A 15,673-nucleotide genomic window follows, 5' to 3' on the forward strand; every position below is an offset into this window, starting at 1 on the left:
ACCAGGCTTCTTAATTTAGTTTCCTTTTTTGTATTCATTAAAATAGTGACTGCAAGTGAAATCCACAAACATTAACATATTTGGTTAACCTGCTGTATCAACTACTTAAATGCTGTGGATATTAATGTTGCTTGATTAAAAATGTCGTACTCATTATCATTTCACTGGATTCAAAAGATGATAATGAGAATGGCATTTGTAATCAAGCATGCGAATGAACTGTGTCTTATAAATTCTGGCAAATCACAAACAATATAGTGCTCCTTTCTTGAACAATATGCATAAAGTATTTTTTGACCGTCATAATAAGCACTATTAAGTCTTAAGATGCATTGGTGTTATTCTGAAGCAGTGTAATTGTGAAGGAACACGCAAATGATACCCGTCGCAGCTTTTGGTGGTTCAAAACATGCGTGTCGGGTTATCATTTAGTGGGAATAGTAAGGCGACCAAAATGCAACAGATGGCAAAGCATGAACTTTGAGTAAGATAATTAATCCAGAATAATTGCATTGATGTTTTTATTTGCATAACAAAAATTCAGAAAGAAATTTGACATTTTGTAACCTATGATTGAACAAAAAGCAAAGAAGGTGATTTACCAATAGTGCTTATTGTGACGGTCAAAAATTACTTTAGGCATATTGGGGTAGATTTTCAAAAACGGCGCGTTGGCGTACTTTTGTTGGCTCTCCATGCGCAAACAAAAGTACGCGGGATTTTAGTAGATACGCGCATAGCCGCGCGTATCCGCTAAAATCCTGGATCGGCGCGCGCAAGGCTACCGATTCCGTGTAGCCGGCGCGCGCCGAGCCGCGCAGCCTGCCTCCGTTCCCTCCGAGGGAACGGAGGCAGGCTGCGCGGCTCGGCGTGGTACTTGGAGGGAAGCCGTGGTACTTGGAGGGAATTCGCTAACGCCCTCCCCTCACCTTCCCCTCCCTTCCTCTACCTAACCCACCCCCCCGGCCCTGTCTAAACCCCCCCCTACCTTTGTTGGGGGATTTACGCCTCCCAGAGGGAGAAGTAAATCCCCGCGGGCCGCTGGCGCGCCTAGACGCAACCCGGGGGCGGTTCCGGAGGGCGCGGCCACACCCCCGGACCGCCCCGGGCCCGCCCCCAAAACACCGCGTCCCGCCCCGAAAACGGCGTGCCGCTCGGCCCCGCCCCCGACACACTCCCGACACGCCCCCCTCGGAAAACCCCGGGACTTACGCGAGTCCTGGGGCTCTGCGCGCGCCGATAGGCCTATTGAACATAGGCGCACTGGCGCGCAGCGCCCTGCTCGCGTAAATCAGGGCGGATTTACGCGAGCAGGGCTCTTAAAATCCGCCCCATTGTGTAGAAAAGGAGTACTATATTGTTTGAGTGATTTGTAATCAAGCAACATTAATATCCCTTACCATAGTATTCTTAACTCCAGTCCTATTTAAGCATATACAGGCCAATATTCAAAGGCATTTAAGTCAGATAACTCACAAGTTATCAGGCTAAATGTCAATGTTTCAAAATCACCAGTACTTATCCAGCTAACTTTTAACTGGATAAGTCATTATCTGGCTAAAAATTAGCTGAATAAGTAATGGGCATTATGGGGCCAGGATAAGTAAACTGCTTAACTTATCCAGCTAATTCTGATATTAGGAGTTAGATGAATAAGTTAATTGGCCAACTTAATGTGGCTGAGAGTACATTTCAAATTATCTAGTCTCATGTAGTTGGATTACATTAGCCTTAACAGACTATGTTCAAAAGAATATTTTATTTTCTATTAATCTTTTTTTATTTTCTGTTTTTTTTTCCAGGTACTTCAAATAGGAAAATTAGTATCTTACCTGATAATTTTCGTTCTGTAGTACCACGGATCAGTCCAGACACCTGGGTTGTGACTCCGCACCAGCAGGTGGAGACAGAGCAAAACTTGTGAGGCTTCCCTACATATAGTAAGGTGCCACCCACAGCCCCTCAGTCTTACGTAATGTTAAAGCAAAAACTGCAACCATACTTCTAACTAGATTGCCCAAAACCAGGGCCGGTTCCACAAAACCCCCAGCTGGAACAACACAACCTGAACCAGAGGCTAATCAATCAAAAACAAATTGAACCGCAACTGAAGTAACCGAGCGGACTCTCCGTTCTGCAGAAAAAAACATTTAGTATTTACAACGCTGTATCTCATGGGCGGGTCCCTGGACTGATCCGTGGTACTACAGGAACGAAAATTATCAGGTAAGATACTAATTTTCCTTTCCCTGTACGTACCCGGATCAGTCCAGACACCTGGGATGTACCAGAGCCACAAACTACGGGTTGGACCCGGAGAGTCCCGCTCGGAGAACTCTCTGTCCAAAAACCCCCGAGTCTGCCGCTTGGACATCCACTCGATAATGCCTCGTGAAGGTGTGCAGAGACTTCCAAGTTGCTGCCCTGCAAATCTCCTGAGGAGATACCAGAGAGGACTCCGCCCAAGAAGCAGCTTGCGACCGCGTGGAATGAGCTCGAAGTCCCACCGGAACCGGCTTGCCCCACATAAGATATGCCGAAGCAATAGCCTCCTTGAGCCACCTCGCAATCGTAGCTCTAGACGCTGCCCCACCTCTTTTGTGACCAGCGTACAACACAAAAAGGTGATCTGAGGTTCGGAAAGGGTTCGTAACCTCTAGGTAGCGGAGAAGCACCCTACGAACATCCAGCTTTCGTAACTCCTGCGAACCTCGCGCCTCCGGAAAGGCCAGAAGCTCCACAGATTGATTCAAATGAAAAGCAGACACCACCTTCGGCAAGAAGGAGGGAACCGTCCTTAAGGATACTCCTGAATCTGAGAAGCGTAAGAACGGCTCCCTACACGACAACGCCTGTAACTCCGAGACCCGTCTCGCCGAAGCTATTGCGACAAGGAAAAACCGTCTTTCAGAGTAAGGTCCTTCAGCGTAATCCGCTTCAGAGGTTCAAACGGAGGCGAACACAAAGCGGAAAGGACCCAATTGAGGTTCCAGGACGGACAAGGATGACGCAATGGAGGACGTAAATGCTTAGCCCCCCCCCGAAGAAAACGGGCGATATCCGGGTGAAGGGCTAACGACACCCCCTGAACCTTGCCCTGGAGACACCCGAGCGCCGCTAATTGGACCCGAAGGGTACTGCAAGAGAGACCGGTTGATAGGCCTGCCTGAAGAAAAGCAAGGACTTCTGAGACGGAAGCTAGCATAGTATCCACCATGCGGTCCCGACACCAGTTCTCAAAAACTGTCCACACGCGCACATAGGTCAAGGACGTCGACTGCTTCCTGGATCTCAACAAGGTAGCCACCACCGCATCAGAGTAGCCCTTTCTCAATAAACGCCGCCTCTCAAACGCCATGCCGCGATGCAGAAGTGATCCGCCTCCTCCAAACAAACGGGGCCTTGATGGAGGAGCGCCGCGGACCCCCGAAATCGGAGAGGCGGTCCTTCCGCCAGGAGCAGTAGATCCGCAAACCAAGGTCTCCGCGGCCACTCTGGCGCCACCAGAATGACGGCCGTCGGATGTAACTCGATCCGTCGAAGGACCTTGCCGATCAGTGGCCACGGAGGAAACACGTACAGCAACACGTTTGTTGGCCACGGAAGCACCAACGCATCAACCCCTTCGGCTCCTCGCTCTCGCCTCCGGCTGTAAAATCGTGGAACCTTCGCATTCTGCGCGGTAGCCATCAGATCCATGTGGGGCTGTCCCCATGTCCTGCAGATGAGTTGGTATGCTTCCTCCGCCAATTCCCATTCTCCTGGATCCAGATGATGGCGACTGAGGAAGTCTGCCTGGATGTTGTCCACTCCGGCGATGTGCGACGCCGCAATGTTGCTGAGATGCCGCTCCGACCAGTTCATCAAGCGGCGGGCCTCTTCCGCCACCAGCCGGCTTCTCGTTCCTCCTTGGCGGTTGATATACGCCACTGTCGTTGCGTTGTCCGACAACACCCTGACCGCCTTCCCCCGGATCAGCGGAAGGAAAGCGTGCAGTGCCAGTGCTACCGCCCTGGTTTCCAGACAATTGATGGACCACCGTGACTGCTCCCTGGACCACAGTCCCTGCACCGAGCGCCCCAGACAGACTGCTCCCCAGCCAGAGAGACTTGCATCCGTCGTGACCACTGTCCACTCGGGCATGAGCAGTGAAACTCCACACCGGAGATGGTCGGGATGTAACCACCAGCGAAGGCTGTCCCTCGCGATGTCCGTAAGAGGTAGCGGGAGCTGGAACTCCTCTGACACCGGCTTCCAGCGGGATAGTAACGCCGATTGTAAAGGACGTAGATGCGCAAACGCCCAGGGGACCAAAGCCAGAGTCGATGCCATAGAGCCCAGGACCATCAGGTAATCGTGCACCAAAGGCATACGGAAGGCCAGTAAACATCGCACCTGGCCCTGCAGCTTGCAGACTCTCTCCTCGGAGAGATAGACTTTGCCTTGTTTCGTGTCGAACAGTGCCCCCAGATACTCCAAGGACTGAGAGGGAACCAAGCGACTCTTGGCCAGATTGACCTCCCATCCGAGGGAGCGTAAGAGCTGTAGGACTCTGTCGACTGCCCGTTGACATTGTATTGCAGACTTCGCCCGAATGAGCCAATCGTCCAAGTAGGGGTGCACCAGCAACCCCTCCCTCCGGAGCTGGGCCGCCACCACCACCATCACCTTGGTAAACGTCTGGGGAGCGGTGGCCAGACCGAATGGAAGAGCTCAGAATTGGTAGTGTCTGCCTAGTACGCAAAATCTGAGGAACTGCTAATAAGCTGGCTGAATGCCTATGTGCAGATACGCCTCGGTGAGATCTAATGACGCGAGGAACTCGCCTGGTCGCACCGCGGCCACCACCGACCGGATCGTCTCCATTTTGAACCGGGGAATGTGAAGGCACCTGTTTACGCCTTTCAAGTCCAGAATTGGACGGAACGTGCCCTCCTTCTTTGGAACGATGAAGTAAATGGAGTACCGACCCTGCCGTTGTTGTCCGCGAGGCACGGGACGTATGGCCCCCAGGGCCTCCAGCCGCCGTACTGTGTCCCTTACCGCTGCGCGCTTGATCATCCCCTTGCACGGGGACACTAGAAACTTGTCGACTGGAACTCTTGCAAAGTCTAAACCGTAACCGTGTCTTATCACGCTGAGGACCCATTGATCTGACATTATCTTGGTCCACTCCTCGGCGAACATTGTTAATCGGGCTCCCACGCTTGGCACGCCCGCTATTTGCGGTTCCGAGGAATGGACCGACCTCGTTTCATTGTGGGCCCTTGGACCCCGCCCCCGCCGCGGATCCACTCTGCCTGCCAAAGCGTTTCCCTCGAAACGACGGGGTCCAGGAGGTAGACCTGGCGGAGGAGGCAGGCCGGTAGGAGGAACCAGATGATCTCTGTGGTCACGATCTTCTAGGCCCACGAAAGCGAGACCGCGTGGAAAAAGACGATCGGGCCCTAGGCCTGTCCTCCGGTAGTCGAAAAGCCTTGTTCTCACCGATGGACTGCATCAGGTCGTTCAACTGTTTGCCAAACAGCAGCCTTCCTTTAAAAGGCAGCGCACCTAGGTGAGCCTTAGACGAACCATCCGCCGCCCAGTTCCGCAGCTAGAGGCGGCGGCATGCCGATACCGCAGAGACCATGGCCCTGGCCGACGTGCGCAGCAGATCATGCAACGCGTCTGCTCCATAGGCAATGACCGCTTCCAGCTGATCCGCCTGCGCTGATTCCTCTGCCGAGAGGCCGGCATTAGCCTGAAGCACCTGTGCCCAGCGTAGCCCGGCCCGCAGGGCAAAATTAGTACAGATCGCTGCACGTACCCCCAGCGCGGAAACTTCAAACACCTTCTTGAGCTGCATCTCCAGCTTTCTATCCTGGATATCCCGAAGGGCCGTGGCCCCTGTGACTGGGATCGTCGACCTCTTTGTCACTGCCGATACCGCTGCGTCCACCTTGGGGAGACTGAGAAGCTCCAGCGTGTCCTCTGGAAGCGGGTATAACTTGTCCGTGGCCTTACTCACCTTCAGGCCCAATTCCGGGGTATCCCACTCCTTGAAGAGGATGTCCGACGCCGAAAAATGGAAAGGAAAAGCCACTGCCGGCCCCGACAGGCCCAACAGCACCGGGTCCATATTGGCTCCCTGCCTGGATTCCACCGGCGGAGCCTCTATCCCCAGCTCCTGTAGAATGGCTGGAATAAGAGGGGCCAGTTCCTCCTTCTGAAACAACCGGACTACCTTCGGATCATCTCCATCACCTGCCGGTGTCCCTTTACTGGCAGCCGGTGGCTTCAGGCCCGCGGCATCCGGATCCCCCGGCCACCCCAGGGGCTCAGGAAGCTGGTCCTCGTCCTCCGAGCCCGTGGACTCAGTCTCCGTGTCCTGAGGGACGCCCCGTACCGGGCGCTTCCCTGTCGGGGGCTCCGAAGATCTTTTGGACCCATCCGCCGCTTTCCTCTTCCGGGAAGCCGGCCTATGCGCCGAACTCCCCACTGTCTTATGTCTTTTCCTGGCCGTTTTGCATTTCAGGACTTTGCGCAAAGAAGCGCAAAGTCCGCCGAAAAAGCAAATGTTGCTTAACCTGATGTAACAGGTGTTCTCACAGGACAGCAGGATGTTAGTCCTCACAAATGGGTGACATCGAGGATGGAGCCCAACCACGGAAACTTCTGTCAAAGTTTCAGGAACTTTGACTGGCCCCTACTGGGCATGCCCAGCACGGCACTAACCCTGCAGCCAGCAGGGGTCTCCCTTCAGTCTTGTTTTTATAGCTACAGGCAGTGCCGAAAAATAAAAGAAACGAACCCAACACCGCGGGGTGGCGGGCGGGTTTCGTGAGGACTAACATCCTGCTGTCCTGTGAGAACACCTGTTACATCAGGTAAGCAACATTTGCTTTCTCACAGGACAAGCAGGATGGTTGTCCTCACAAATGGGTGAGTACCGAGCTGAGGATGTCCTGACTTGCACCAAATGCACCCAACGGCGTGCAACAGGCACAACAACTGGGGTGGAATTTGGTACAGGGCATCCGCACCCTACCGGGAAGGTGGAAGGGTGTTGGTACATCAGCTTGGAAAAAGGTTACGCAAGACAGATTGGCCGAAGATGGAATCTTGTCTTCCAGCTTTATCCAAACAATAGTGGGCTGCAAAGGTACGGAGGGAGCTCCATGTTGCAGCTCTGCAGATGTCAGGAAGCGGCACCGATCGAAGGTGTGCTACTGAAGTCGCCATGGCCCTCACAGAGTGTGCCTTGACACGGTCTTGAAAAGGAATGCCAGCTTGCTGATAGCAAAAAGAAATGCAGTCCGCCAACCAAGAGGAGAGAGCCTGCTTACCCACAGGTTGTCCTAACTTGTTGGGATGGAAAGAGACAAATAATTGAGTGCTCTTCCTGTGAGCAACTGTACGGTCTAGATAAAATGCTAGAGCTCGTTTACAGTCTAGGGTATGCAGAGTCTGTTCCCCGGAGTTGGAGTGGGGCCTGGGAAAAAAGATAGGTAGTATGATGGATTGATTAATATGAAACTCCGAAACTACCTTAGGTAAGAATTTTGGGTGAGTGCGTAGTACCGCCCGGTCCTGCAGGAGTTTAGTGTAAGGTGGATAGGTAACTAGGGCCTGAAATTCACTAACCCTGCGAGCTGAAGTGATAGCCAAAAGGAATAACACTTTCCATGTGAGATATTTTAATTCACAGGAGTGCAGAGGTTCGAAAGGCGGTTTCATAAGGCGACCAAGAACCAGATTAAGGTCCCAAGATGGGGCCGGCGGACGTAAAGGTGGCTTTAAATGGAGCAAGCCTTTAAGAAAGCGTGTTACAAGGGGTTGTACTGAAATAGGAACACCCCCAATACCTTTATGGAAGGCGGCTACCACACTGACATGCATTCTAATGGAAGAGGTCTTGAGACCGGATTCTGATAGATGCCACAAATAGTCCAAGAACTTAGAGATTGGACAGGAAAGGGGATCAAGGGACTGAGAAGTGCACCATGATGTGTACCTTTTCCATTTGTATGAGTAGGATTTTCTTGTAGAGGGCTTTCGTGAAGCTATCAGGACACGAGAAACTGAGTCTGAAAGGTTAAAAGGCTGAAGGACTAACCTTTCAACATCCATGCCATCAGGGACAAGGCTTGGAGGTTGGGATGAAGGAGGCATCCGTCGTTTTGAGTGAGCAGATGCGAGTCCTGTCCCAGAGGAATGTGCCTGCGGATGGAGAGATCCTGGAGTATGGGAAACCACACTTGGCGTGGCCAGTGCGGTGCTATCAGGATCATGGTTCCCCTGTCCTGGCGGAGCTTCACGAGGGTCCTCGACAGCAGAGGAAGAGGAGGGAATGCATAGAACAGACCGGTCGTCCACTTGAGGGAGAATGCATCCCTCGGCCGAGAGTGCTGGCTCCGAATGAGAGAGCAATAATTGTCCACTTTGTGGTTCTGAGGGGACGCAAAGAGGTCGATGTGGGGGTAACCCCACTTGTGGAATAGAGAGGTCGCTACTACAGGATTGAGTGACCACTCGTGTGGTTGGAAGACACGGCTCAGCTGGCCTGCCAATACATTGTCTACTCCCGGCAGGTAGGTGGCCCTGAGGTACATGGAATGGGAGAGGGCTTCTGCCCAAATTTGCACAGCTTCCTGACACAGAAGAAAGGAGCCTGTGCCTCCCTGCTTGTTTATGTACCACATGGCCACCTGGTTGTCTGTCTGGATTAAGATGGAATGGTGTGATAGGCAATCTTGAAAGGTCCTGAGCGCATAGCGGATTGCTCGGAGCTCCAGGAAATTTATCTGGTGTTTTGCTTCCTCTAGTGACCAGAACCCTTGAGTTTGTAAATCGTTTACATGGGCTCCCCAACCGATGTTGGAAGCATCGGTAGTGAGGATGACCTGAGGATCTGGTGGGAGAAAAGGCAAACCCCGTAGGAGGTTGAATGGATTCGTCCACCAGGCAAGAGACAGACGAAGTGCGTTGGAGACGCATATTATAGAGGACAGAGGCTGAAGAGCTTGAGTCCACTGAAGTCTCAGAGTCCACTGTGTGACTCTCATGGCTAAGCGGGCCGTTGGAGTCACATAAACTGAGGAGGCCATGTGTCCCAGAAGAACGAGGAAGTGGCGAGCTGTAGCTGTGTGTTGGGACTGCAGCTGGCGAGCTAGGGACACTAGGGCTTGGACTCGTTGATGAGGAAGGAAGGCTTTTGCCTGTAAGGTGTCCAAGTCTGCCCCAATGAAGGATAAGGTTTGAGATGGGACTAAGTAGGATTTCTCGTAATTTACCAGAAATCCTAGAGAAAGCAAAGTTCGAATTGTTAGGGTCAGGGAGGACCGAGCCATCTGCTGGGTTGGGGCCCTGATCAACCAATCGTCTAAGTAGGGGTAGACGTGGACTCCTTCTTTCCTTAGAAACGCTGCAACCACTACGAGGCACTTGGTGAACACTCGTGGTGCGGATGCTAGGCCGAAAGGTAACACACGATATTGGTAGCGATTTCGGCCTACTAGAAAACGCAGGTATTTGCGATGAGATTGTGCTATCGCAATGTGGGTATATGCGTCTTTGAGGTCTAGAGAGCATAACCAGTCCCCTCTTTGCAGCAGAGGGAGTAGCGAGCCCAGGGTTACCATCTTGAACTTCTCCTTGTGAAGGTATTTGTTGAGGACCCTCGGGTCTAGGATGGGACGAAGTCCCCCTGACTTTTTTGGGATCAGGAAGTACCTGGATAGAACCCTAGGCCTCGTTGCAAAGGAGGAACGGGTTCTATAGCGTTTGACTGTAGGAGAAGCGATGCTTCCTGTTCTAAAAGAAGAGAATGATCGGTAAGCCTGCAAGGGTGGGGAGTCTGGAGGGAGAGATAGGAAGTTGAGATGGTAACCCTGTGCGATGATCGCTGTCACCCACTGATCTGTGGTGATCCGAAGCCACTGTTCTAGAAAGTGGCATAGCCGACCTCCTACTGGTATGGCTGGAAGAGGGGTTTGGTATATGCTCCCTAAGTGGAAGTCAAAAACCCGCAGCAGGGCCAGGAGGTGGAGCTGCTGCAGGCTTTTGTTTACGAGCCTGGCGAGGCTGAGTCTTATGGTAGGACCGTGCAGGCCGAGGCTTGGTAGATGGGGGATAATACTTAAGTGGCCTAAAGAAAGACTTTTTGGAGTCCTTCCTAGACGGTTGTTTGGAAGGCAAATCAGGAGGAATAGATGAGAGCTGTTTTAATGTCTCATGATGATCCTTCAATTCAGCAACAAGTTGCTGAATTTGCTCTCCAAACAGATTATCCCCTAAGCAGGGCAGATCCGAAAGCCTGTCTTGAACTTCTGGGCGAAGGTCAGATGATTTGAGCCAAGCCCAACGTCTAGCAGAAATGGCTGTAGCAGAAATTCTAGTAGAAGCATCGAAGATGTCATAGGCGGTTCGGATTTCATGCTTTCCAGCTTCAAACCCTTTATTTAAAAGGGATTGAATCTGGGGCTGGAACTGCTCTGGCAAGGCGTCGGCGTATTCTTGCATTTGCTTTAAAATGACTCTGTTATATTGAGTCATATAAAGTTGGTAAGAAGCTATTCTGGAAATCAGCATAGCTCCATGGTAAACCTTCCTACTATACTATCTAGGAATTTATTGTCCTTAGTAGGAGGTATGGAAGAGTGTGGTTTTAGTCGTTTAGCTTTTTTCTGAGCTGATTCGACGACCACAGAATGATGATCTAACTGAGGTTTTTGAAAACCTGGGGCTGATTGTACAAGATGTGTAGAATCAGCTTTTTTATTGACTGGGGACACCGAGCCAGGAGATTCCCAATTCTTTTTAAGAAGGTCTAGAAAAACCTGATGAATGGGAATAGAGGTGATGACTTTCGGGGCATCCAAAAATTGGAGCAATTCCATCATTTGGTGCCTATCATCCTGTTCAGATTGAAGTTGGAAAGGAACCAACTCTGACATTTCCTTCACAAAGTTTATGAAAGAGAGGTCCTCAGGGGGAGAACGCTTTCTGCTCTCCGCAGGAGAGGGAGGTGAAGGCAAATCATCGGTGTCAGTAGATGTATCATCAGCCCAAGTATCATAGGGATCTGGTTGATGACCTGGAGGCACTCTAGGGGGCTGAACTCCTGAGGGCCCAGGTTGAGGCTCCGAAATACTGGCTGGAGGCACAGGGGGCATCGAGAAAATCCTCGATGGAATCGGTGTCGATATCGGTGCCGGTGTAGGCATCGAGGGAACCGGTACCGGTCTCAATGGAATCGGTGCCGGCATCGGAAACCTCGGTGGAGCAGAGGTGCGTATCGCCCCCGAAGACAGGATCGGTGGCGAGGGGCAACCTGACACCGATGGAACTATCCCCGAAGGGGGAATCCGATATGGTGTTTCTCCACTTGATGAAAAACCTGTCGGTGACAGCGGTCTTGCCGGTGTCGGTGACACAGGTATTACCGGTGGAAGGGCTGTCATGAGCGCCTCCATCCGGTGCAACAGCGGTGCCAGTGCAGCTGCAATCGGCTCGGTGGCCGGTTCCGCTCTCGGTGCCGGAGTCGGTGCCGGAGGAGGCTGGAACCGTTGCATCGCCTTATCGATGGCCTCCTGGACCAGCCAGTCCAGTTCTGCCCGGAGACCAGGGGTAACAAGACCCGGCTCAAAGGGAGAGGGAGGCTGAGGCTGAGCTGGAGGGACCACCGTCACCGGTGGGATCGCGGCTCCCAAACCCAGAGGGGGTGAGGGTTGCCTCGGTGCCTGCGAAACAGAAGTGGACAGTGCCAACTCTGATCGAGGCTTTTTCTGCGGAGGCTCGGTCGGTACAGAGGTCGATGACGTTGATTCCTCAACGGGCCGAGACTTATGACGTCGATGGCGATGTTTCTCCTTCCTATCTCCTCGATGATCAGGGGAAGGGACAGGAGTCGATGGCCGAGAAGTCGTCGATGGCGGACGGTCACCGGAGGGCTGTCGATGGTAGTAAGACTTCGACGGTGCCGGTTCCGATGACGTCGATGCAATCGATGGCGTTGGGGTGCGAACATGGAAGAGGAGCCCCATCTTCTCCATTCTGGCTTTGCGACCTTTTGGTGTCATTAGGGCACATTTGGTGCAAGTCAGAACATCATGCTCACTCCCTAGACACAAAACACAGACTCTATGAGGGTCTGTGATTAACATAGTTCGGGTACAGTCTGGACACCGACGGAACCCCGACGCCATGGCGGAAGGCCAAAAATTTAGCCGCGGGACTGTCGACTGCCAGTGGGCCTCAAGGGCCAAAGTCGACGGAAGTCTATGAAACTACGGCAAAAACTTACCGGAGTTCCGCGGACGAAAAAATTTATCGAAGGGAGACCCCTGAGGGGCAAATTTTCTTCAGAATAACGAATTCCAAATTCCTGTCAGGAACGTGGTTAAGAGCTCTTTCACCGCGTGGCTACTGCTGCGCGGAAAAAAGAAGACTGAAGGGAGACCCCTGCTGGCTGCAGGGTTAGTGCCGTGCTGGGCATGCCCAGTAGGGACCAGTCAAAGTTCCTGAAACTTTGACAGAAGTTTTCCGTGGTTGGGCTCCATCCTCGATGTCACCCATTTGTGAGGACAACCATCCTGCTTGTCCTGTGAGAAAGACGCCACCGACCCGATGACATCATTCCTGCGCTCTCCTCATCCGGGGATGCGCCCCCCCCCCCCCTCCCCGGAGGGCTTCCCCCGGGTGGGCGCTGCTGTGGAGAAAGTGCAGGAGGCTGGGCGCCATTACTGGCAGCCCTCCGCGTGGCTTCCTGCACCGTCTCCAAAATGGCCACCGTTCCCGCGCTGAGCGGGAACGATCAGCCAGCCCTTCCTGTCTCTGGCTTTCCCGCGGCGGCGATCGCGCCGGCCGGAATCGGGCCCCCCGACCGACCCCGGACGACCCTCGCCCCCGGGGACGCAAGAAGAACAGAGGCCTTCGCGCGACACACACGTGGCAAGAGGCACCCCTCGGCATCCCCGAATGTGTCCCGACCGCGGCAGCACACAAACCAGCGAAAGAAAACAAACTTCGCAGTCGAAACGGCGGCACATGCGAACAAAGGAGAGCCGGCTCAGAAAAATAAACAGTGCTTCTTGGGTTTTTTGTTTTTTTTTTTACTTGCGCTGTCCCTGGTCCTGATGCGTTGCTCCCGCAGGGGTGAGTGAACCGGGCTCCCCGGTGTCACCCCCGATGCTGCTGCCTGTGACCGGCCGGGCCCTCGACCCTCAGCAGCGGCCTCAACCAGGGGGGGATGGTCCACTCAGAACCTCTCAACCCCCCTGGGAGGCGACCGGACGAGGGAGACTGCTGCCTTTCTTCTTTGGAATCTTCTTTTTTTTTTTTTTTTTTTTTAAATCTACCAAAACTTCAAAAAACAACTAATCCCTGACTATCTGCCAAAAAACCCCAGGGATCCCAGAGGCTGTGAGTGACCCTGCACCACCTGCTGGAGACAGAGTAAGACTGAGGGGCTGTGGGTGGCACCTTACTATATGTAGGGAAGCCTCACAAGTTTTGCTCTGTCTCCACCTGCTGGTGCGGAGTCACAACCCAGGTGTCTGGACTGATCCGGGTACGTACAGGGAAAGCCAGTTAAGTGGCACTGCTGAGTTTAAAAAATGAACCTCACAGTCACTGCTCCCCTATCCAAGCTGTAAATGATGGACCCTGCCAGGCTGAGCTTCCCCTCTTCCCAAAACCCTCTGGCAGGTTTTAAGGGCGAATTTTAAATGCCCTTCGTGTGACAAATCCAGGAGATACGAGCGTGATTGGGACGTGCGCAGGCCGCGTGGATTTTAAGAGGCCTGCAGCCATGCACGTATCCTCCTGGTACGCGCATTGAAAAGCATTTCTCAAAAAGGGGCGGGCTGGGACAGCGTCATTAAATCAGAGTCGCGCACAAGCACGACCGGGATCCGACAACCATGTAACTTGCTGCTGCTATGGACTGCGAGTAAGTAGTAAAACAAAATAATCTAGGGTACTCAGCAGGGTTTTAGGGATCGGGGCTAGCAGGGTAAAAGGGAGGCAGGTTAGGTAGGGGGTTTAGGAAGTCTGCTCCTTTACAGGGGCGAACTGGGAGGGAACTGGGAAACGGACCTATTGCATTGCCGTGCGTACCTACTAAACTTCCCCCCTTACACGCTTGAAACAGGATTTGGGTGCACATGTGCACATCAATATAAAATCGTGCGCGCAGGTAGCCGATTTTATAACACGCGCACATAAGTGCTTCCTGGTTCCCTAGGCAATGTAAATTTTCAGCCAGAATTGTGGTATGCTGTTACTACATGGCTGTTGTGTCCGTCGGTTCCCGATGCCCTCTCTCCGCCCTCCTTATCTCTTTGGCGCCTCCCTCTTCGCCCGTGGGAAGATTGGCTGCCGCGGCGTCCTTCTGCCGAAGTCCTCCGGCGTCCCCGGACTGGGTAGGTATGTTTCCTGGAGGCCTAGGGACGAGTGCACAGCACGGCCCCAATTGAATTACCGGCGATGGCGCGAACCTCAGGGGCGACCCCCTGAGATGACATCACCCGCGACAGATATATAAGGTCTTAGAATTTGCTAACAGATCGAGTTAGTAAGGGTTCGGGTTACTCTACATAAGCTACTCTGCCTCCTCAGACTTACCAGGGGTACCCTCTCCTCAGGGGCCTCGCTCTCTCCTTTGTTTTTCAGGTGACAGTCTAGAACTGGTACTCGCTCCTCGAGGGCCCTCGTTCCCAGACTTGCTCCGTATTCTCTTCTGCCTGGAAGTCATCACTGCCAACTACATCAGAAAGTTACCATCGCTCTCTCAGAGCTTTCCCTGGAACCAGGTACTCGCTCCTCGAGGGCCTATTCATTCCAGCTCCTGGGCTTCTAATTATTTATTTATTTATTATTATTTTTATATACCGACATTCGATCTGAGATGAGATATCACATCAGTTCACATTCAGGTACTGTTGGTATTTCCCTATCCCCAGAGGACTTACAATCTAAGTTTGTACCTGAGGCAATGGAGGGTAAAGTGACTTGCCCAAGGTCACAAGGAGCAACAGCAGGACTCGAATCCTGGTCTCCTGGTTTGTAGCCCACTGCTCTAACCACTTCTATGAGACATTGTGTGAGTGTTACCATCAGGTTCGGTACATGAACTCTGCATACCCTAACTACTTACTATACAGCTCAGCTTCCAGGGATCGCTGTTCCAGTATCTGAGGGACTACAGCCCAGCCGGGCATTCCAGCTCACTACTGCCACCTCTGGTGGTTCAGTATATTGTCTAATAAAAGAACTAGTGTGTGTCTGTCTCCTCTCAGGTCAATCCAGTAACGAGTTGGTAGGAAGAGCTGCGTTAGTGCCCGGCACACCCGCGGTTGCCACACGCACAGTCCAGCTCACCTACCGCTCGATCCTGTATGTAAATAGCTTGCAAATGCAAGCTGCGTCTAAGAAGCGTCCGTGAAGCGTTAGGCCCGCGCAACCCAGGAAGGTACCAGGAAGTGGACGGTTCTCCGACGCTCGGGATTGTCAGCCCTCTCTCCCCTCCTCCCGAAGCATCACTAAAAGAATAGGGAAAAGAACCACAAAGACCCGAGTTTTACAGTTCAAAAACACAGACTTTGAGGAAATGGGGAACTACCTGGAGGAAGAACTTAAAGGATGGGAGAACGAGAGAGATGTGGATCAGCAGTGGACCAATCTAAAAGGA

The 15,673-nt window shown here is 52.7% G+C and overlaps 1 protein-coding gene across 1 annotated transcript in view; it reads right to left on the reverse strand.

Annotated features, from left to right (window-relative positions):
* Positions 1–15,673, reverse strand: part of TSGA10 (testis specific 10) — a 607,624-nt gene that overhangs the window by 359,197 nt on the left and 232,754 nt on the right. The window lies entirely within an intron of this gene.

Source organism: Rhinatrema bivittatum, chromosome 5 (assembly GCF_901001135.1).
Source record: "Rhinatrema bivittatum chromosome 5, aRhiBiv1.1, whole genome shotgun sequence".
Classification (NCBI taxonomy): Eukaryota; Metazoa; Chordata; class Amphibia; order Gymnophiona; family Rhinatrematidae; genus Rhinatrema; species Rhinatrema bivittatum.